The sequence below is a fragment of the Manis javanica genome, chromosome 3 (genome assembly GCF_040802235.1).
Source record: "Manis javanica isolate MJ-LG chromosome 3, MJ_LKY, whole genome shotgun sequence".
Lineage (NCBI taxonomy): Eukaryota > Metazoa > Chordata > Mammalia > Pholidota > Manidae > Manis > Manis javanica.
In genome coordinates, this window is record NC_133158.1 from 87,444,175 (window position 1) to 87,469,187 (window position 25,013).

The 25,013-nt window shown below is 35.4% G+C and overlaps 1 long non-coding RNA gene across 1 annotated transcript in view; it reads left to right on the forward strand.

Moving 5' to 3' along the window:
- Positions 1–507: 507 nt before the first annotated feature.
- LOC140848419 (uncharacterized) overlaps positions 508–25,013 on the forward strand; it is a 70,275-nt gene continuing 45,769 nt past the window's right edge. The window contains exon 1 of the long non-coding RNA XR_012129252.1: positions 508–704. This is a non-coding gene — a long non-coding RNA (uncharacterized lncRNA). The remainder of the gene's footprint in view (positions 705–25,013) is intronic.

Sequence of the window (25,013 nt, forward strand, 5' to 3'; positions counted from 1 at the left end):
CTAGATATCACCTTGGTGTGAACTTACATTCTATTGGGGAGAAGTATTAAAAAGCAAAGAAATAAATCAACTATAAGATCATTCCAAGTAGTCCCAAACACTCTGAAGAAATTAACACAGAGTAATGAAATGGAGCAGGGTGGCGTGGGGGGACCAGGATACTGTTGCCACAGTCAGATAAGGTCTCTCCTGGGAGCCGTCTGGTGCTACAAGAGGGATTAGCTCTGTGAAGATCTGAAGGAAGAACACTGTAGGCAGAGGAGAGGAAGCCTGAAAAGCCCTCTGATGAGAACTTGGGATCCTTACAGAGATATGAAGTAATTAAGTTAATGAAGGTGTCAAAATACAAGATTTTGTTTGCAGGCATATCTGAAGGATGCCCTGGCATATGTAATGACTGGGCCTTTTTAATCAACCTCTCTATGATCTGAACTGGATGGATTACTTTGTTTAGGTGTGGTCAATCTGCTGGCTCCAAGAAGAAAAACAAATGTGCCCCAAAGATAAAGCAGCCTCACAGGAGAAGAGCTTGCTCCAGAGCATGCTGACCACCAGATCTCAGCTCAGGAGACTAAACCTGTTCGAACAGCCTGGGAAGCTTTAAAATCATCAACGTGTGCCAGGCAACTCTAGGAGCCAAATCTAACATCGTCCTGAAACTGAATGACACAAAAGTTAGGAAAGGACTTTGTATCATATTTGAGGTGATGATGGACTTTTACATTTTGAAATTATTGACAGTGTAATTATATAACACTACAAAACTGATAAGGGATTTTTCTAAAGCATCTTAAAGGATGAACTTAAATTTAGCAATCATGTGTAAGTATTTTTTAAAATTATCTTTAAAAGATATGTAAAATTGAGTTGTTCACTAGGCTGATAAAGCTGAAGAGGATTTTTTTTTTTTCAAGAGGATGCAATATACTTTGCTTTTATGTTTACACCAGGTTTCATGAATTCCAACTTCTGGAAGCAAACTTGTCCTTGTACTTCTGTATTATGTGCTGTGTTAAGTTGCTAATTTCACATTTCCAATTCTTTGATGGCTAGAATGTGGACATGAGAGACAGAGGTTAAACTGAGTGAATGTACCAGGCAAGCACAGGTTAGGGAATATTTTATGGTCCGTGTACCTCTTCCCTTGTAGATATATATTGGTATAACTTGACTGAATGATTCATCTCTTTCACTCATTCGTTCATTCAATTTTGGAATCAGATGGACATAGACTCAATTTTTTTTCCTTCACATGTTTACTTTATGACCCTATATAAGTTATTCAACTTCTGAAATTGACCAGTATTGACAATAAAATGAAGATACTACATACATTGTTTAATGGCTATTGAGGTTAAATAAGAATTCACATCAAGTGCTTAATACAAAGCTGTGGGCCAATGGTCTCATTAAATGATAGATTGCTGTTGTATTTATTAGCCATTTAGTAATTCAAAAACTATATATCAAGTATGTTTATTACTATGAGAACTGTGTTAAGTCCTATGTTAGGATTATGACAATAAATAATAGAGTTTATACATCAGTATAAATATGTCTAATACATTATCTAATTTAATATATATGCATACATATATGATTACAAATGAGATGCACTGTGGATGTATAGAGAGATAACTATAATAATGATATCTATCATTTAAAAACTAAGGCCCAGAAAGAGTAATGATGCCCCTCATAACAGAGCCAGGGTTTGGTGACAGCTCTGCTCAGCCCTGTTCTCTTACAATTAACACCCAAGTGGCTGTCTCCCTTGGCACAATTAAGAGTGATTAGTTCCTCATGGGATGACTGTTGATGGGTATTAGGAGAGGCTTGTAGAGTGGTGTTCTGCAAGTTGGCTTTGGAAAGAAAGGTATATACTTATCAGATTGGACGGTGAGGAAGAAGGATTAGTAACAGAGAATTTGTAGCTGAAAGGGAAGCTAAGGTGTTTTTTCCATCAGAAGTGGGAAATACAAAGCCTAGTTCCAATAATAGCAATAGCAGACAGTTTTAAAAGAAAATCTTTTTAATTAAACAAAAGTAGGAAATCATTAACCTTTTAGAGTCAGGTGTAAAGTTGTCCTCTGCATTTTGTTAAGGACCTTGTAGGAAGGCATGCAATATACTCTGATAGCAAAAGACAAACTCCTTTTTTTTTTTTAGGAAAGTAGGGAAAGAAAAGTTTTTTCGAGTCAATGGTTAATAAAGACAAAAACAGAGCTTGTATTTTTCCCATTTTTAATGTGTTCATTTTGTTGTTGAATGGGCTTGTAAAATAAAGAATTGCTGAACTGGTTGGTCTGTGTAACACGTTATATCCCTTTATATCCTGAATACTAGTAGATCATGTGAAAATACCGTGGGGAAAAAGGTATTGCTGCTACTGGTGCAAGGTGTCAATGTTATGTTCAAGCAATAAGTGCCTATGAATGTGGTGCTAAGGCAAAAACAATGTGAAATATTTTACATCAGAAATAACTTCAGCATTTCTGTAACCTCTAAGTCCATCACAGATTCCTGCCCAGCTGAAAGTGGTGACCGACTACTTCCGAAGCTGCATATACTTATTTCCCCTTGATTTTTCCAGTAACATTTTGAGAATACCAAGTCTGGGCTGCTGCCATCCTCTTTTTGTCTCCTTTAGGTGAGAGGTATTACCAAAGCATATTAATATAGACCTCCAAATGTATCCACTAGTATTTTATATTTTCTAATCATGGCCAGGTTCTCAACAATTTCCATTTATTTCTGCTTAATGCTAATCTATTTCTCAAATTAATTCTTGCCAGATTTGTCTGTTGAGCTCGAGCACCTTATTTCTTTCCTTCCCATTTCTACTCCAATGGTACAGCTCTTACTCCATTGTTCAAGTTACCGAAAACTTTTCTGAATATGTTTCACCATCAGCCACTTCTCTAGTGACTTATAATTTGGTTTCCACATATTTCCTACCAAGTGGAGGGAAGCAAAAAAATAGAAACTGAAACTGAATGTTAATTGCAATCCACCCTTTCTGGATCTAAATTACCTCATGTATGGAATGGCACTAGTAAAAATGCTCTGCAGTTTTGTTGTGAAATCAAAAACAGCATATAAAGGATCTGTCATATGCCTGGCAGAAACAAAGTACAGAATAAATACTGAATTCTCTCTTCCTGACTTGTTAATACAAGTTTGCTTCTCTTCTCACTAGTCTAACTATTCCTTCTGTTATCTCCCTTGGTGGTTCCTCCTCTCACTCGGTGTTTTGTTTATAACCTTCTCTTTATTGTTTCCTATGATAATTTTACTCACAACCAAAATTTGAAGCCTAATTCTATGCATATTTGTCCTAATTCTATATATCTCTGTTATACCAAAGTTTGAATTTGAAAGTAGCCTTATCTATCACCTGATTAAATTTTGTTACTGTAACAAGAGAACCAGCTCCCAGAGACATTAAGTTACTCTCTTAGAAACACAAGAATTAATGTTATTACTAGAACCCTCAGAACCCTCCATTTCCTGAGTGTTGACAACTGATCTGTCTGTTCTTTCTCCAAAGCGTCAATGTTCATTTTGAATCACCTAGTCATCTTACAAGAATCTTGTATTTTCACAATTAGAAAAGGGTGTCATACTTATCATACTTACCAACTTGCCCCTGAACACACTGAAGCTCAGTAAATTTAAACACTTCCTCAGATTGCATAACTAGTTATGACAGAACAAGGGTGAGACTCAAGTCTTCCACTTTTGTTTTTAAGGAGCTCTGATACTTTATTTGCAAGAAATCTGGCTCAAGAATCCAGGCCTTTTGCATAGTTTAGTCACTGTTCTCAATGCTGAGGAAGTGATTTCTGAATTCCACTTATCCAGCTGTAAATTGAAAAAATTATATACCAAAAATCACATGTATATTTTTTATTAAAATGTTTCAAGAGGCATAGGATTATAAATTATTATTCTCCCTAAACACAGTATACTTTTTTCTCTTTCTGTTAAGAATCATTTTATGCATCATGTCAACTTAAGTCAAAGGAATCAAGTTATTCTTTTGTCTGTGTTTTATTTTATTTTGTCAAGATTCTTTTGCATGCAATGTAAACAATGAGATAGTATGAGGTAAATTTTCTCAGAGAAGATTTAACTGCCCCATTCCCAGACACTCTCATGTAGCCCTCAGCTATACCTTAATATGAAGCAATGACAAAGATATCTCTCCACAGGCTATTATAGGCTGGTACTAATAAAACATAGCTAACTATGGGGAGTACATTGGAATGTTTTATGACTAGGAGATGAATGTATGAATTATAAGCAGTAGAACCTGGTTACATTGTGATAGACGTACCAGCATCAATAAAAAAATTTTTTCCTCTCAATATATACAATGGAATGTAGCATTCATTAGCATCTGTTTTCCAAATATGTATGCTGTTATTTTGCAGGATGAAAGCTTACAGTCATTTTCTTTGAAAACACTTTTATTCTCCACAAACTGAAGTTGTATGCACTATGTTTTCCATCATTTGTATTTCACTGAACATAAAATTTGCAGCTGTGGGTTTTTTCAAGTAGATTATTATGGAATATATATAATATATGAACATTATTGGAGCCATAATATTATTAATAGAATATATCTATTATATATTTAAACATTTTATAGTGCCATTAAAATTAATTAATTTATTATTAACTAACTTATTGTTAATTATTAGCTTATACTTTAATATAATCTATGTGATTTATTAGTATATATTAATTTATATATTTAGGAAATACATAATCTGACTATTTTCATAACATTCACATCAGGAAAAGTGTTCTAATAGGCATTATGGGATATTTAATATTCCACAGAAAACATTTAGGTTCAGATATTAATTATTAAAAGTGTCTACACACTGTGTCATGGCTGCCAGTGCACAAAATGTCATATCAAACTTCACTGATAAATACATCACAAGTTTAAATAAAGCAGACAATAGTCCTGCTTTACAGAGCACATAGATCATATTTAGTAGGTGTTAGTCCGGACACCATCTTCTAAAAGAAATACTGACAAATTCTAGTGATTCCAGGGGAAAGCAATGAGAATATAAGACATTTACTCATTAGGAATGGTAGATGGTGTGGAAGATAACAATGTTAAGGAAAAAGAACTGCTGAAGAGAGTGGGCAGTGAGGAGGCAGGATTGAGAGTTTGATCGATTTAGCAAACTTCAGAGATGTGAGATGTGACATGAAAGAAAAATTAGCCTCATTTGTATAACATTGGAAGACAGATTAGGATCATGGGAGTTGAGAGGTCCACTTATGCAGTCAGGTTTCAGCTCAATCAAAGAAAGAACTTTCTCACAATTACTAATGCCTAAAAAGAGACTACTGCTATGAGATACTGAATTTTTTTAGTGTCGATTACTTTTGTCAATTATTGTTGACAGAATTTACATAACATGAATTGGGGTGCTGGAAAGAACCAACATGAGCTAAATTCACCTTTTAATAAAATGCCCATATCTTTTTTAATCCCAGTAAGACGCATTGAAGATTGAAAGTAGACATGAATAATAGGTAGGTTGGTCCTAAACGGTGTTATCTTGGATAAGCTGGTACTCTAACCGAAAGTCAAATCAATGTTTCTATGATTCCTCAATGATTCCATGCACATGCACTCTGTAATCTTGATGATGATGGTGATAGTGATGGTGATGACAGAAATCACTTAAATAGTATTTCCTAAAGTCCAGGCGACATTTTGTGTTATTTACATAAGGATAGGGAACATTGTTTTCTGTAACAGAAAACATTGTTCTCTGCAACATTTTGCACAGAAGGTTAACTGCAGTCCAGTTTCCTAGATTTATTTAAGGTTTTACAGCTGATAAGAGCTAAAACCAGCTAGTAAGAGGTAAAGCCAGGATTCCAATCCAGACAATCTGTTTCTGGAGCTCATGGACTTAACTACTACACTACACTACCTCAATAGAAAAATTTTTTTAAGTTTATTTTGAAATAATTATAGATTCACAGGAAGTAGTACTCAGAGGTCTCATATTTCCTTCCCTCAATTTTCTCTAAGGGTTATATCTTATATAAGTGCATCAAACCCAGGAAATTGATATTGGTGTGGTGTGTGTATATAATTTCTATTCCATTTTATCTCATGTATAGATTCATGTAACCACTGCTGTAATAAAAATACAGATCAAGTCCACTACCACAAAGATCTTTCTATGGTTACCCATTTATAGTTATACATAGCCCTCACCATCCCTACCACCTGGCAACTATTAGTTTATTCTCCATTTCTATAATTTTGTCATTTTGAGAATGTTTTATTAACAGATTCATACAGTAGGTGACCTTTTGTAATTGGTGTTTTACACTCAGCATAATGCTGAATAGACACATTTAATGGGGAAATTTAAACATTTCAATGATGTAATTTCTATGGATGAAATTCCATTTTTTAACATAATTCCAATATAATATATAATTTAAGTATTATTTTTATAAATAACATGCAATGCAAAAAACAGACTGGATAATCTCTTTTTGGATAAATATATTAAGAACATTGGATGAAAAAATAAACACTTAAATTGGGTTAAACTGTGTAAGAACTGAATTTTGGTTGGACTTGTTATGATTATCTTCTAATGATTTGCACTTCATTTTTTTAGAACATCTTAAATGATCTGTTTTGTTGTCTATAAAGAGAGAAGCAACTGTATGTGCTGATAAGAAAGAATATAATTTAGCAATCACCATTCAAATTTATTTTAAATTACATTCCCAGACATAGGGAAATATTAAAAAGGAATTAAGAATTTTTCTCCATTAGAGTTTTAGTTAGAACCACTTCATTAAATGACAGCTTCAAAGTAAACAGGCAATTACGTATCTCTACTAATCACACTGGCTGGTAAAATCGTGTCCTTGCTTCTTATTTCCAGTTAGCTCCACAATATGTTATCTGTACGTTAATGCTTCTGACTAAAGAAAACTAGGAAGGCAAATAAACAAATCTAATTGCCAATCACATTTACATCTATAACATTCTATTACAAAACAGCTTAAAAACCCAACAACTAGCAAGATAAACACTGATTTTTGGTTTCATTTTATTTTTAATTTAATTTAATTTATTTATTTTTGGTGAAAGGAATTGGTAATCCACTTTAAGCTTTCATGCACATGTATGTGAAAATCAATTGACCCTCCTTCAGAAAGGCAGTTGCTGACTCTGAAACATGAGTTCTGCTCTGTAGCATGGAACTGCATGATTTATGGTCAGGACACATTTGAACAACAATGGAGCAAAACAGAGAAAGCATACAATTAATATTTTAATGAATACTCCATTTAAATCCCATAAGTAAAAATTTATCTTTTCTTCTCCCCACAGAAGACAGTAAAATATAGACATATATGAATTATACAGATCACTGCCATCAGAGTCAAAAATGTTTTTTTAAGACTTCATTGTAGGCAGTCCTGTTTTCATGCTCACACATGTCAAATTGTCTTATTTTTGTGTTTTGGAATAGAATCAAGCTCCTTTACTTCATACCTGAAACACATGTGTACATGCATTATGGGGCAACAAAGACTAAGCCAATGAATAGCCAATGTGAGCACAATATTTTCATACTTATATTTCAATATAAAATAACAGAAAACAACTAGTCAACTGATAAACAAAAGACAAATAATGCATTCCCCATTCACAGATGAATTCACTTTCACTTTGTAAATACATTGTTTGTGCCTCACTTGTCAAAGTAAAATCTACCTACCTAAAGGAAAACTTGTTCCCTTGAATTGTACTCAGTACCAGTGTAGCCTTTCACATTAGCCTATTCATAAACATGAATCATTTCCTCAGATACAGTCCTAGATTATGTAGTTAAGTCATGTATATCATTCATTCCTCAACAAATATTCATTGAGCCCTTATTCTACACAGGCATTGGGAACATAAAAATAAATATTCAGTTTACCCTCCATAATATAGTTAGCAAGCATAACCATGAGAAATTAACTCTGACATAAATGATAAATACTAGAAATAAGTTCTTTTGATTTTACTAGAGTAAAGTTGTTTATACAGGCAGAGTGAGAAAGAATGACAGAAAACATAATATGGACCCCTAAGATTAGAATGAAAAGTGGCCACCCAAATAATTAAGTCCAAATGCCTCATTTTACAGGTGGAGAAACAGAGGTTCAAAAGGTTACCTTAGCTAGTTAGAATAAATCTTGACTAGATGCCAAAATTTAAAATATCCTGACTGCTGCTGAGTTTATAAGGTTATTGTGAACAGTAAGTAAAGTATAGTAAAGTTTTTGGTGGATAGCGAGGAATCAATAAACATCTGGGTAGGAGTCTGCTGTAGTAGAAAAAAAGTATAAATTTGTAATAAACATACTTGGGTTAGAATTCCATCTCTTCCTAATATGGCATTTAATTTATCATTGCTTGGCCTCATATTAATCTTCTTTAAAATAGGAACAACCAACCATTTCAATATCTCATGATCATTTAACTTTGTGAAAAATTTTTCTCATGCTATACAACTTGTCATTTTAATAAAATTTACTATTTATAAATTAATCATATCATTATTCACTCATCACTTGATAGGTCCTCAAAGAGGAGATTTTCTGTTTGGGGGAAGATAAAAACTTGATTAACATATTGAATTTGAAGATGCTGTTTCTAGCAATATAGCTGAAAGAGAGATTACAAAGCCTTACGTAATTCCAGTTGAGAATGGAGTACTGCTGTGCACACCCAAGGTTAGGATTTGGTGAACCAGATAAGAACTAGTTCAGTAATGGGCATATCAGGTTATGTGTCCATTTGATGTTCCAGATCAGGTATTCTGTCTCTACGGGAGCCTTGTAGCAAGCCCAGGAGCTGCTTTTCAAAATGTTAGTTGTTTGTTTACTGAGTATCATAATTCCTCCAGGTGGTAAAGATACCTTGAGACAAGTGCTGGGCATAGAAGCCACAGGGCATAAATCTGCAAAGAAGTAAAAAGCTAACCTTTTCAAACAACATGGCTTCTCTCTCACTTACCAACTTCACATTTCCCTGTATGGCCCCGGAGGATGACTGGTTAGCCAGAGACGGGTAAGATTCCTCAAGGGAGGAACAACCTAAGACAGGCACAGTCGCAGGGGGGCCATCAGGTGAGAAATTGGGGATCAACAGAGGTGAGGCTCAGAACCTCATCCCCCCTGCTTTGAGAGAAATCTTCTGCATCCGTGGATGTTTTGCTGCCCTTGTCTAGCTTGGATTAATCCTTAGTCCATAGGCACACACCTGATCATCTACATTTGCTCTCTTACAGCACTAAACTATGTTTTCTACCTTTATCTTGCATCTACCTACCACTTCAGCATTTTATTAAAAATAAAAATAATAATAATAATAAAGGGAGAAATGTGGGATCAACATATAAATCAAGTATAAAAATCAAACGAATATTCATATTTGACCTGATTGTTTATAGTTCATAATCCATGATCAAAACCAAAAGTTTCTGTGTTGAATGCCCTTGTACTGTTCACCATGTAAGAATTTATTCACTATGTAAGAACTCGTTCACTATGTAAGAACTTGTTCATTATGCTTCAGAAGATTGGAGACTGATGAGAATTAGGCTTGAGATGGATTAATGATTGTACATTGAGCATTGACCCCCCATACTGAATTTTATTGTTGTTAACAACCATTTGATCAATAAATATGAGAGATGCCCTCTCAAAAAAAAAAAATGTTAGTTGTTTGTATAATAAGACTTAGATGCAAACCCAAACTCTGATAGTCTGCATCATGATTCTTCTACCACAGATTCCCAGGTGGTCCACCAGCATTTGTTTGTGCAAGGGACGTTGGGACCCCTGCTGAGTCTGCTGTGTTGTAAAGCCCATGCAACAAAGCAGCTCAAACCATACTCACATACCTACCAGCTTCAGAACTTTTTCTTGCTCTGGTCCTATATTAGTTTTCTATTGCTGTTTAACAAATTACCACAAACTTAGTGGCCTGAAACAACAAAAACCTATTATTACAGCTCTTTAGCTCAGAAATCTGCCTGGGTTGGAAGAGCTGCATTTATTTCTGGCAGCTCTAGGAAAGAATACATGCCCTTTCCTTTTTCAGCTACTACAGGCAACCTGCATTCCTTGTCTTGTGATTCTCTTCCTCTATCTTCAAATCCAGCAGTACTGCATCTCCCTCTTTTTCCATAGTTGTATCTCCCTCTGTTACAACAGCCAAAGGTTCTCTGTTTTAAAGAAGCCATGTGATGACATTGGGCCCACTTAGAAAATCCAGAATAATCCCTCCAAGTCCAGATCCTTAATTCAGTCCTTAGCAGAGTCCCTCTTATCAAGTAATGTAGTATGTTCAGAGGTAACAAAGGATATGGACATCAATGGAGGGCCGTTACCATGCTTAATGTTAAAACTGCCTGTTAAATTACTCAAAACAGTGTATTATATGCAGTACACATTGCCTTCAAAATGTAAGCATTTTCTCTTTCTGAGTTATAGAGATATAAGACAAAGTAACTTGCCCTTCACTTTGGAGGGAATATCTGGTTATTCCTCAGGTCTACTGGATTGATGGAACCACATGAAGATGACAGGTTTTTGAATTTCATTAGGTTTATCTCTTTCTTCTGCTATGCATATGTCTTGTAAACACATTTAGGGTACTTGCTGTCTCCTGCTCACTGGGTGCAATCAGGGTGAGGTAATGAATGTTGTGGGCCAGTACAGTGTCCCAAGCAATGGTGCTGCGATCAAGTGCACTGATAATGACAGATAATACTTGAAATACTCCTGAAGTAAAAGAATGAAGGCAGTTACCACTGCCCTTGCCTAATGATGTTTAATAACCACAATTTGGGTGAGGGAGCATGTGAGTAAAATTGCAGTTATTTCCATAATCTCTCACATGGCCTTAGTCCAGCACCATATCAATGGGTGTTTCCAAGGAGTGGAGAGAAGTAGTCCATCATATCCATAGGTGCTTACAAGGAGTTGGGGAAGAGGTAAGCACACGCAGGAATTGGAGAGGTTTTAGCGGTTTTCTCAGCCTGGACAGGAGAGAAACAGGCAAGCAGGAGTGGACAGATGGAGCCATGATTCTTGTAAGCAATAAAAGGCCTTCTGCTCATAGTTTTTCCTTCGACTGAGTTCGGTTTCAGTGGTTTGTGGTTTATTTGCCCCAGGCTGGGAACATTCCCCCACCACCACCTCCCTGAGTTACAGAGCACTTGCCAGATAAGAATCTGTACACTTAATAAGAATAGGTACGTTGATTTGTTCTAGCAAAAAGATCACACCTGGAATATTAGTTGAAATTAATGTTACCACCTACTTTAAGTACTTTACTGCTATTTTCTATGACCTATTTTCACACACTGAAAAGGCACATATGTAAGGATATTTCTTTCAATAATCCGATATTTACACAATTTAAAAGCAATAAAATTAGGATGATTACTATATATGAGACCAAGTATAAGGCTCTGAAATTATTTATACCTATCAACATTATAAAAACAAATGTGCTACTACATCTTTGATCAAAACAGATTAATGCTACCTTATAAGACTTGGAAGAGACAGATCAACAGATCAACTGGGTCCAAGTCTGATGGATTTTGAGATAAATCTTTATCACATGACTCTGTTAAATCCTTTCTGACTGGTAGACCATAAAGGCATTTTGCATCTCCAGGAAATAGTGCCATCTCAGTTTCAATGTTTTATAATCTCCCCAAAGCTTGGGTATTTCCCTCTCCTTTGTGCACAGTAATCCCAGCAAATGTCTACAGGTTGCACTGGGGAAAAGCTAAGGAAGGTGATTTTCATTAAAACCCTTTTGGCAGATTCTCAGGGTCTTTCTTTCCAGGAGCTTCAGGTATGTGAACTGGTTGAGGTCTAGGATCTCAATGAGAGGCTGAGAGCTTTCATTTGGATAACTTGAATCAGGTTGCTGTTTATTAGGCCTAGTTTTTCATTAAACACACCACTTAATACCTTAGTAGGCTGTGCCATGATCACTTGAGCACTGTCAATCCCTGCAGGTGAAGACGTTCTGATTACATGCCAGCCCTGTAATCCATTTTAGTAGTCTTGCCAACCTTTTCTCAAGCATTTAAATGCTGCCACTCTCGGACCATATCTCTAATAAAACCAGAGAGCCAATTCAGATGATATCATCTCAGTTCTGTTCACACAAAAAGCCCAGCAAGTACAGAAGTTTTCCTAGATGTACTGTATCAGTGTTTACTCCTATAATATCCTGGTGAAAGTTGTCCTCTGTGCCTTCCTAGGAGCCATAGTGTGAGAATAGATCCACTCCAACATTTCCTTCTCCCCAAACCTTGAGCTCCTTTCCTTTCCATTATAATATATATGTTTGACATCTGAACTTACACGTAGGACATTGTTGAACTGACATCTCAGTCAACCATTTGAACAAACTGGTGGAGTCTCTTCTATTCCTTGAGTTACCTCAACAGATCCAGGGCAGCTATGTCTTTAAACTTGTCCCAAACCAGTGATAAGTGTTTTCTTCCCTAGCAATTTCCAAATATTCTCCCACCATGATTGTGTTAATGAAAGTCAGTCAAATTCTGTAGTTATTTTGGAGCATACTGGGTGTAACTGGGGGAAAATCCTGGGACAAAGTACCTCTGAAACTGAAATCAGTCAAAGGGAGAAATGAAGTTTAAGAAACCCTTTTATTTCTTACAGCAGTCTGCCCATCTCTCTCTCTTGACCAGGCTGCAGCAGCAGAGAGCTCCACCCAACCTCTTCAGTCCAGATAAAGCCTAGCAAGCCCTTGTAATTACATATTGATATGTAGATAGACCACTTTCTCCACCCCTTGGAAACACTTATTTATATGCAGATGCACCAAAACCAGGCAAGATATTCTGGAAATATTAGTTTTACCCACAGTGGGTTTCTCTGTGGGAATAGTGTGTATGTTGTATCCTAGGGCATGTTCTAATTACAGTTCTGGAGACAGTGGTGAGGGAGGGTGGATTTTGAAGAAACTAGTCACTCTGTAAGTTAACTGCTTCAGATGAGATAAGGGAGGATGTGTCACCTCACTACAAGAAAGGTCTGCTTCCTCCAGGAAGTACAGTGGGACTTAGAGGTTCAAGTTTCTTCTAAATCAACTGGAATTTTCCTCATCCAGTTCTCTGGGTCTAATTCCTTTTTTTAAATGCTAAAAGTTCAAATTAAAGTCTGTCAATACTCTGATTTCAATTTACATTATAATATTTCAAATCTATAAAATTGAATTTTGGGTCTTTTTTTGCCTCTATTAGTTATCTTATCTCTTGTAGAGAGATAAGAGGTTATTTTAGGGCAGTCACTGAAACACTCCAGTTCTCTGCTTATAACTTGAACAGAGAATTTAAATCCCTGAATTCATTATTTTCTTTATGTTGTCTTTCCAATGTAGCCAGAAGTAACTAGCCCATGCAGAGTACTTGGAATAGTCACTGCACCCTAATGGTCACTTTGTCTTAAATGATATGTATGGACAACATTCCATTTTCTCCTAGAGAAAAGGTCATCACTACCTTCAAACCCAGTCCAGACAGATAATTATTCCCAGATTCCCATCTTTGAGGGACTGTCTTTTGGAACCACTCCTAGGCAAAGAAAAATACTGCGTCAGTCAGAGTTCAGTAAGAGAAACAGAAATTAGTCCATATTGCAAACAGAAAGATTTAATACATGATCAACTGCTTGCAGTATTATTGGAGATGGTGGAGAAATACATGGAAGCATTGGGGATGCTGTCTAGAAATTATTAAACTGTAGGAGCTGATGCTGAGACTGCACCAATGAAGCAGGACACAGACAGTGGACTCTGGATTTTAAGATGTTGCGTGAAATGACTGCCACCACTCTAGTAGTCTAGACTGCTGGCATCAAAGTGGAGGAAGAGTGAATTTGAACTCTTTTCCTTCTTCAGAATATTTTTTGACCAACTGTAGTAGGTGGAGTCTAACCAGAAGCTTGCTGATGAGGGGCTTGTTCCCAAGTATATAACATCTGCAGCACAGGGGAGGTGACAGAAGAGGTTGAGGATTACACTGGGTGTCAAGGAGTATTAACCAGTACACACCCTTGTCAGGGCTGTCATCTCATTCTTATATTCCTCTGTTGTAGCTTCTTAGCAGAATTTACTCTTGACCACCCATAACTCATCTCCACAAAACAGGCAGGATAATATTTTTAAAAATATAAGCCAGGACACCACTTTTCCTCCTAATTTATAACTATTCAATTACCTTTAATTGCAAATGGAATAAAATCCAAACCCTTACCATGGCCTATAAATGCTTATATATCTGACTTCTTTCTATGTCTTTGGTCAAGAAAACTATCATTTTCTGCTTCACTCACTGTGCTTGTTACTTACCAAGGATATCTTTCTGGTGTTTCTCAGACACTGAACTACTTCCTGCCTGCTGTTTTGGGTGCATTTGCCATTCCCTCAGCTTAGAATGACCTTTCCTTAGCTATTTCTTTATTTTAATGTTGATCATCAATTAAATTTCAGATGGAAAGTTGGAGGAGAAAAAGGATGAGGAGGGGGAGAAAGGGAAAGGAGAGAAGTTAGAATGAGAAATTTTAAAACTATGAAATAAACTAAGAACATTATCAGATAATACAAGCAGAATGTATACATTTACTCTTAGTGGCCAAATATATTTAAACTCCAGAACTATAGATTGTTTAAGGGATCTATTGTATAGTTCAGTGTTTCTCATATCTGATTCCTTCATACTTTTCTAGAAAAATTAATTTTTGCTTCTCACTCCTGCATTTGGGCGCCTAGCCTTTGCAGCATTAATAAGCTGCTGAGGTGATTCTTAAGCAGGCATCCGGCTTTGTATTTTTTGTATTTTACTTTTGGTGTTTTTGTATTTTTGGAAGCATTGGACTAGAAATTATTCCAGTATTTCTATAAGAAAAAAAGTCACTCTAAATAAGATAAATGCCAACCTATCACCGAGAATATCCCATGGGTATAGTTATACTGGCCATTGCTGAGAATTTAAACATATCTCATTTTAAGGCCCTTAAAGGAAAAAAAGTTACCCAATTATAAACTACCAGTAACTGAATAAAGTATACCTTGTTTACAGACTTGGAAACTATTTAGTATCATGTAATTGCCCTAATGTTGGACAATTTACAGCTTATTTTCTTCTTTTGATAGAGTTTCCACCTCACAAAAACAGATATAACCTTAGGCAAAAAGACATTGCAACTCCCACAGGACTTCTTACAAAGCCCAGAGAAGTCATGACTATAATCTGTAAGTAAGGAGTTTTTTCAAGGTCTCAGCCCTTCAGCAAAGGGTATATATTAACCTCTTATTTCCATATGGGATGAAAGTTCCAAGGAACTTTTCTGACCTTTGTGATGTGCTCACCTTCCCAAAAGGATAATAAGACTGATGAGAAGGACTAAATAATAGTTCTGGTACTAGGAGTTCTGCCCCCTCTATAAATATACCACTGTGTAACCCATGTGTACCTTTAGTCTTCAGTGGGGCAGAGTTTTCTTTAATTTTCAAATGAAATAATTTGAATTCCAATCACACTTTAGACTCCAAGCAATTTGTGTTCCCCCCAAGTATTTCTGAGAGAGTGTACTTACATGTCTAGGTAGTTATTTGTTGGCTCATGTGCCAGATTCCTGGCTTGGGCTGGCCTCTCCCCAGCATCCCAGCCACCTCTCTCCACCTCCACATATTCCCTCAGCCTTTCCGGTTGGCTTCACCTCTACAGGTAAATGTAGACTTCATTTCCCAAACTGGGGGAAGAGACACGATTGCTAAGTTAGTAGTTAATAAAACTATATTAAAGTTTCAGGAAGGGTTGGGGTTAAGAAGATGAGAGCAGAGAACAGGAAACTGCCTTTTCTAAACTTATGAATCACACACTGTCTCAGGAAATGTTTAAATAATGGCCACATTTTTCCTATGGGCTTAATTTGTACCAGTGTTGTTGAGATGTATTCTCTCTTTGTAAAGTCTTCTCCTAGTTTTTCCCCTATAGTCTCTATCCCTTCTCTTCCCACTCAACTTCTTCCCCATTCTCTACAACCCTCACCCCAGCAACACCATAAAAAAAAACAAAAAAACCCCAGCAAACCACAGCTCCTCAATTAGAACACACACACACACACACACACACACACACACACCACAATTTCTACTTCTGGATTACCTGTTCAAAGATAAAATTATTTTATGTTAAAATAATGTCTCTATGCCATCAAGAGCAAATGTTAAATTCATTGTGCAAATCAGTTATGTTTCTTTATAATTTTTCATTCAAACTCTGCCCTATGTCTTGCCTTTCATAATGAAAAAAAGAATCTCTTTTTTAATAAAAGAAAGGAACTGGTTTCTACCTAAGATGAATTGTGCATTATCTCAACTGTAGAAAAGTCTGCCATCTTTTTCTTTCACTTAAAATACTAATAGTTTCTTACAGCTACAAATGAATAATGTATACCCTTTCTTTTAACTCAGAATACACCAGGAGTGAGGCAGGGAGATTGATACAGAAAGGTGAACACAACAGTTTCAGTGATCCAGAGTATGGATTCCTTCGACACATTTTAAGAACTCAGAAGAACTCTTAATAAATCACTGCTCATTAGAATCACCTAGCGAGCTTTTGAGACATCCCAAGTTCAGGCCCCATGTCAAATCTAATAAATCAGAACCTCTGGGGTGGGACCCATATCAGTAGTTTTAGAAACTACTTCAGATGATGCGAACATGCAGCCAAAGTTCAGAATGACTTGTCTAGAGAAAACTGTGATGCTACAAGCATGGCTAGTTAGTGGCTGAATGCCATCTTGTCAGCAGCACTTTACAAATTATACCAGAAGTAACTGGGCAGATGTGAAAGTTAGAGGAGCTTTACACCTCCATGTTCTTTAAAAAGAGATGTTATTTCTTAAAGAATATTACTCATCTATGGAATTTATAATATAAATAAGTAAGAATTGAGAAAGCCCATATACTCAAAGATGAGTGGTAGAGGTTTGTGCTTGTGGGAGTAATGTGGGTAGCTGAACCATGTCAGCTTATCAAAGTGTTTGAATAAGTATTGTATTGTTTTTTCAGTTTCTTCAAGAGAGAAGTCAAAATTATCTGATCTTAGATATCAGTTCTGGAATAGGCCATGTCTATCAACTTGCCAATTCCTTTGTTTTGTAACAATATGGAAACAGAATTTCAGATAGAAATGAGCCTTTATGATAAACATAATTCAACATTTTCACTTAATGTATAGGCATAGTAAGTAACTTTGTCCACATTCATACAGCAAGTTAGAAATAGAGCTGGGATTAGAACCAGACTCATTGCCTTAAATATAGTTCTCTACAACATCTTCCCTCACTTTAAAATCATTTTTTCTCTTTCTAAAGATCTGTTTTTGCTTCCTAAAACTTGGACAGTCAGTATAAATATCTAGTGAGTTCATGTTGAAGTTCTCAAAAATTATCTCTTTCAACCCTGACAATAATTTCCCATTATGATTGTTATTTAGAAATATTAAAAAAGTAGATTGTTGAGATTAATGTATCACAAGCGCTTTTCTTCACTACCTGGCTGAAAAAGTGTTAATTAAATCATTGGAAGGCAGAGTTATTCTCTGATTCTATTATGAATATAAAATGAAAAATAAGATTAAAAAGGAAAGGATGTGTTGAGTCAATTATTATTGTGCTTAATTTTCTTGTCTGTCAGTGTGTATTTCAGAACTGATGTGGTATCCATAGAAGCATATACTCAATGTCCACAACTAGTAGAATCATTAATATCTATGGGGATAGGCTTGGAACAAAAGGACAAGGTTTTGTTGAGGGTTTTCTTGTGGAAAATGGGGAAGAGAATCACAAAATTGTTATTCAACTTGCCTGACTGTTAAAATAAAAATGAGTTTGTGAGAGAAGCTAGTAAGAAGAGTAAGGAAACTATGGCAGTAGAGGATAGAAATTAAAGTTATGTAATATGCTTTGGCTTAAGAGTGTTCTAGTTTGAATAAAGAATTTGCTAATTACGAGCTCAAAACTTTGGGTAAACTGCTTACTCCCTCTATACCTCAGTTTCCTCCTCCTCTGTAAATTGGGGATAAATTAGCCCCTACTTCATAAGAGTTGAAGTGATGTTTAAATGAGTTTATCTATAAAAAATCTATTTTTATCTATTGTACTTACAACAGTACCTAATAAATATTCAACTAATATCAGTATTATTGTAGGGCAGTGAATTTATGGTTGGATAGCATGACACAGGCTTGTGAATAATATAGAGAAATGATCTTTTCCATATAAAGAAATACAGGTAATAGAATATAGTATATATTGTATATTAAATTTGGGATTTAGACACAACAAAGTGCTGTTGTTGATCACTTTGTTCAAGCCTGGTATTCAGGTTGTAGCTGGACATTTAAAATGATTCTTGGGTATCTATGGCCAATCTCTGTCTCTATTTCAAGTTCTTCAGTTTTGGAGAGTAGAACACATACATAGAAGTAAAGCTGATTGTCAGCTTGCTGTGTATCCAAAGAATCATACGGAATGAGATTCCAATCCCACTGATGGTTTGCAGACAATGACAGGAAAGGATGACTAGTGAAATTATGCTTCTCAATTTTCAGTCACCGTCAGTTATAAATCTCTAAGGGAATGATTCTTTGCAAACCTTTATCAGCAAGCCCCTCTGGGACTGCCTATATCTACATGATTGAAAAAACAAGCCAAAATCATCATTCTACTCAGAAAGTAATGAAAGTTTGAGTACTACTGGCAAATAAGTTAGTTGTTATTCTATTAGAACAATCATCTCAAAGTTTCTCTTTCTGTAGCAATGAATGTGCATCCCAACATAGATCCTATTCTTATTTCTGACAGGCTTGAAAGGCCAAAATATAGAAGCTAAGACTTAAAGGAAAATAATTAAAAAATGTTGACTGTAATAATCACAAGAACTGAATCTATGCTGAGAAAAGCATATTGCAAGTTATGGAAAATATTTCCCATAATTGCAAAACAGGAAAAGTTTTCTCCCACTTTATGTCTATAGTGCCACTCACAATTAATATTAATCCTGATAAATGGTGTGTGTGTGTGTGTGTGTAAGTAAGGAACAATTAGATACCTTTCGTTTGATCCCAAATCCTCCTGATTTCTGTTCAAATGTGAACTTAACAAGAAGAGCTTTCCTGCCCCTCCCTACCTGAAATAGCTCCCCGAGAGCTCTCTGTTCGCCCTGCTCTTTTTCACTTTTCTTCATATCCTTTAGTAATACCTGGCATATAAAAATATATATTTATTTTGAACACCTTTAATATTATTCTTAGAGCTATATAACTTTATGAAATTGCCAGAAAATTTTTAGTCTATTTATTTAAAAAATGGGATCAACTAGCACTTATTTCTAGGTTTGATGTGGATTAACTGATCAAGCATAATATAAATATTTAATATTTTGGGATGATTTTGTATTTTGATAAAATTAAAAGAGTTGTAAGTAATAGGTCATGTCTTGAAGATTTTAGTAGTGTTTATTTCAGTTCTCTTATTTTCTTGGATTCATTCATTTACTGTGTATTTATCACATCCTAGAAAATATGCCCAGCACTACATTAGAGCTGAAAACAAGATAATCATGGACTACTATCAAGTTGCTTAGAACCTAACATGGCTGAAGTTAAAAAGTAATTATTCAAGTAGGTTTAACTGCAATTACAATTAGTACTCTGAAGAAGAACTAGAGAGTTTTGTAAGTGTTTGTAAGGAGAAAAAAATCTGGCATGTGAAGTTAGGGAAGGCTTTTCTGACTAAGCAAAATGGATAAAACTGAATCATAAACCAGTAGTACTGAACAGATTTATACCACTGAGTTTCCCAGTATCTCAGAATTAGTCTTTCCAGGTCTCATTGAAGTAGGGACAAAGCAGGAAGGGCCAAACTAAGGTGAATGGGTTGTAAGCTGCTTACAGTTAGATCCCCATATTTCTTCCCATAGGGGCAGAAGGATAGAAGTGAACAGTTTCTGGAGAAGTCATCATAAAATCTACATAATGCGAGATACCATGTACCATTGCAGTGATGGTGTGGGAATGGTAAGAGTCTGTATGAGAAAGAAAGTAGTAGAATTAAAAAAACTTTATATTGAAACCATCAGTCCTTTTCTCCAGCTTAGGTTCAAGAATCCTGTTAGGCAGACAGCTAATGGCAAAGCACTCAGCAAGGGAAAGTGTCCTTTGACGATCTGACAAGACCCAGAGGAAAGACTTAAAAACTATGACTGGGGTTTCGCAAAGGTATGGTTCAGTCATATCGCTCTACTGAATCCACATTGGCAAAATTACACCACTCTCTCAGATATGACATTCAATTTTAATCTCCCACTATTAAATATAATCAGTCATCTAAGGGTTAAGACAGCTGAGGAAAACCACTTTACTTGGAAAATGGAGAACAAAATAAAGGAACAATTTGAGGAAAAAAACTATGCCGGGAAAATCAAACTTAATAAATCTATGATTAATAATGAGAGATGAAAAGATATAAAAATGCAACAAGAATAGGGTACTATTAAAGAATAACATGAATATTCAGAATACATAAAAAATACCCTTTGATACTAAGAATAAAAGCATAGTAGAAACGAAAACTTAATAGTGTGCTTGGAAGATAATTTAGGGTATATACCACAAATAGTAAAGCAAAAATACAAAGTGGGAATATATTCCAGATAGTACAACAAAACTATAAAACTAAGAGATAACATAAGAAAATTAGAAAATCAGCCCATGAAAGCTAACATACAAATACTAGCCATTACAGATAGAAAGAAAAAGAAAAATGGAGGAAGAAATTAACAGTGGAAGAATTTAAGACTTCTTAAAAACAGAGGAAAGTAAATTTCCAGATGCAAAAGTCTACCAGTTGCCCTCAAAGTACCCCATCATGAAATTTCAGAGGGACAAAATTAAGAACATATAAACTTTCAGAGAGGGATAGAAAACAAAAACTAAAGCAAACAAAACAAAACAAAATATAAAAAGGTACAGATATATAATCTGGAATCAAAATAGGTAGAGTTCTCAACAAAAACCCTGAAAGCGTAGAAAACAATGGCACAGTGCCTTCCAATTCTGAAGGAAAACTGTTTTCAATCTAAAATAACATCACCTGCCAACATCAATGAGTTGCTAGAGTAGAAAAAAAAATTCTGAGACACAGAAAGTGCACAAACTCACTTCCTAGTAAGGATTTCTCAGGAGGCTATTGCCAAAGGTGCTCTACTAAATCAAGGGTATGAACCAAGAAAAATAAAAAGCCATGGAATATAAGGACAGGAAATGTAGGAGAAAGGTGAAAGGAATCCTCAGGGAGATTTTGAAAATAGGTGAAAACCAGGCATAGAAGCCAACCAATCAGATCACAGCTAGTCAACAAGTGGTGGGAAATTCTCCAGGATGCAGAAATGGAAAGACTGTCTGATACATTGAACAACTTTAGATATAGATGACAGCTGGCAAAGTAGTTTGGGATAAATGTAAAAGCAAGTACATTTTTAAAAAGTAGGTAATTATAAATTCAAGAGAATTTAAAATACTATGTAAGAAATTAATGCACCACTCTGAATCAAGAAGTAACAGTATGTATAAAGAATTAGCTAATAGAATTGAAAATGATTGTACATGGGAAATGAGAAGGAAGATCTGAGGATGCTGTGTGTGTGTGTGTGTGTGTGTGCATGTTTGTGTTGCAAACCTTGTACATAGATCTATTTGACTATTTAATCCATGCAGAATTCATGCATGCATATATAATTTTGAAAAAACCCCATGTGAATAAAATAATAAAAAACAACAGGTAGATATTGAAATAATCCAGGCAAGAGATCCTGGTGGCTTGAACTAGGGTAGTGATTGACAGACCTGATATAGAGGATGAAAATATTAAATTATCAAGTTTAACTTTTAGGTTTCTTCATGAGCAGCAGTGTGACAAACATCACCAGAAGAAAATGAGCAGGAAGGAGAGGGACACAAGTTCTCGGTCATAAATATTTGGCTGGAGGTGACAGGGATGTATTGAGTAGTGACTCAGTATTAGGCTCTGAAATGCAAAGAAAAATCTAGTCTTGAGATAAAAATCAGGAGTCCTGGGTATTGCATAACTCATTAATTGTGCCTTCAGCTTGTGGAGTAGTGCACATGTAGAGTTAATTACCAGAAAAAAACAGCAAATAGAGAACAGCCTTCATTAGCTGTTTATGAACACATATGGTCTCCCTTCATTTTCTCCTCTTCTCTCACATTTCTCCTGGTCTTTCCAAACCTTCTTCTCCAGGGTCCTGTAATTTGTGATCCTCAAAGTCATAAAAAATGGTGCATCTTGGCAACATCATAATGGTATAATCTTACTAACTTCTTTACAAGAGGACATTTAAGTTTTTAAGATTCTTTAGCCTGATGCATTATGGATTTAGAAAAGTCTCTTGTTTCTTTTACTCAGTTTTACTACCCTCCCTGCCCACCAAAATGCCTGTGGACTGGATGGCAAGGACTATCTTTCCATGTTAAAATGACACTAAAGGGTGCAATTAAACCAGGGATAAGAAATCACAGTGAAAACATAAGAAGGTATAAAAACAAGTCCTGAGAAACTCCAATATTTTAATGTTGAGTAGAGGAGAAGAAAAGCTGTGAAATAGTGGCTGAAGAAAGAAAGGAGGAAAGCCGGGAAGATTTAGTTCCCATCAAACCAAGGTAAAAGAATTTCTAGGAAAAAGAAACCATGTGGAAGATTGATGGGAAGTTGTTTTTAAAGTGAGTCACTAAGAAGGTCCATTAGATTTGACAAAATTGTGGTAACTGTGATTTACTAGTGTAAATTCAGTGGAGTATTTGAAGCAACTGGTGAGATTAGAGAATTGTTAGGTGGGAACTGATTTCACAATCTCTCATTAGACATTTTAAAGTTTTAAATAATATTTAGTTAAAATTTAGTATATCTAGGGATCTTGGAGAGGATTTGGTTTAAAATAAAAAGCAAAAGCCCTTTCTAATGAGTTTTTCTCTTTTGAAATTGAAGATACCTAGCTGATACTGTGCCTTCATTTTAAATATACACACATTCACATACAGAAACATGATGGCTAATAACTGGATGAAATGTTTATAACAAACAGACGAAAAGCTGCATTTTCCTATGTTTAGTTAAGTTTGTTTCATTTACATTTTGTTAGTGAAATGTTCACTTTGTTGTGTAGCACTGAACATAACAGTAAATAAAAATTTAATTGAAGAATTATAGAGCAATATATTTTGGTATAATAAAAAATAGAAAAGTACTTAAATTGTAGTATCTTACTATTTATTAATCCACTACTTTAAGACCTGTTACCTTCAATTATCTAACATTAGTTGTATAATAATCCTGTAAGTACAAAATAAATCTTGTTGATAAATGGAATTAGAGGGAAATTAAGTGGAATTGTTTTGGAATTTGGAAAGGCCATTGCATAACAGTTTGACTTGTAAGCCAGCAATGGTGGAACGCCCTCCTGTTAGGGTCTGGGAGAATTCAGATCACGTTGCTTTCAGGATCATTTGAGATCCTTCTCTTTGAATAGTCCTGGCTTGTATTAAAAGTCTTTAGTCTTGCACTGTGTACATTGGAGGGATGCTTAGTAACCCTGTGGTTGTAATATTTGTGAAACTCTCGGGTCACTTTCAGTGAATATCAGTTCAAATAGCATTGTTCTTGAAAAGGTTGATTTACAGTTTTGCATTTAGAACAAGACCAGCACATGCCTTCCCAGACTCAGGGAAGTCATTTCAGTCCCTTCCGTCTCTCTGTTTTCCCTTCCATATTTCCTTCTGCAATATCTGCCTAGAATTCTGGAGCAAAGGTAAGTATCTGGAGCAAAGCTCTGAGTATCTGTTAGGTGAGAATATCATTCTTAGTAATTTCATTGACTCATTGATGTGGACCTAAAAAACAGATTTTCAAAAATAGCACTCCATGGTGTTTCAATACAGCAGTATATTCACGACTCAGTATTTCTTTATTGGATATTTACATAGGTATGCAGCAAGACATGATAATTTGCTTTACTTTCTGGGAAATATTAGCTTCAATTACTTGCCATGTAGCTAACATTTTTAAAAGGTAAAGGGCATTTACTTCCTTCCCCCAAATGTCATTTACTTTACTGTGAAATGTCATTGAATTTTAATAATAGAAATTTTAAAGAGATACTCCTTTTTGAAATGTTAAGGTTTTAGGATTAAACAGTAAATAAATGATTAAATATAAAGTAGTTTTTAAGTATTATATTAGGTACCTATGTGAGGCAAAGGAAAACTTTTTATGAAATTCAAAATGGATAAATTTCTCATTGGCGATATGCAATATGACAATAAGATGCAGTATCTTACATAATAAGTCTTTCTAAATAGTGCTGTAGTAAAAATATGTACAATTCAATTTTTTAAAAAAGTCTAATTTAACAAAATGCATGGAATTGGTTCATGAACTGCATTCAAATATGTATGTGTGCAGCCTACACATGAATGCAACATTCTTTCTTTAGGCACTTCAAAAGATAATGGATTGAAACAAATCGTACCATTTGCAACAACATGGATGGAGCTAGAGGGTATTATGCTTAGTGAAATAAGTCAGGCAGAGAAAGACAAATACCAAATGATTTCCCTCATTTGTCGAATATAGCAACGAAGCAAAACTGAAGGAACAAAATAGCATCAGTCTCACAGACTCCAAGGAGGGACTAGTGGTTGCCAAAGGGGAGGGATGGGAGAGGGTGGGTGGGGAGGTAGAGAGAAGGGGATTGTGGGGTATCATGATTGGTGCACATGGTGTTCACTGGGAACATGGGTTCACGGGGA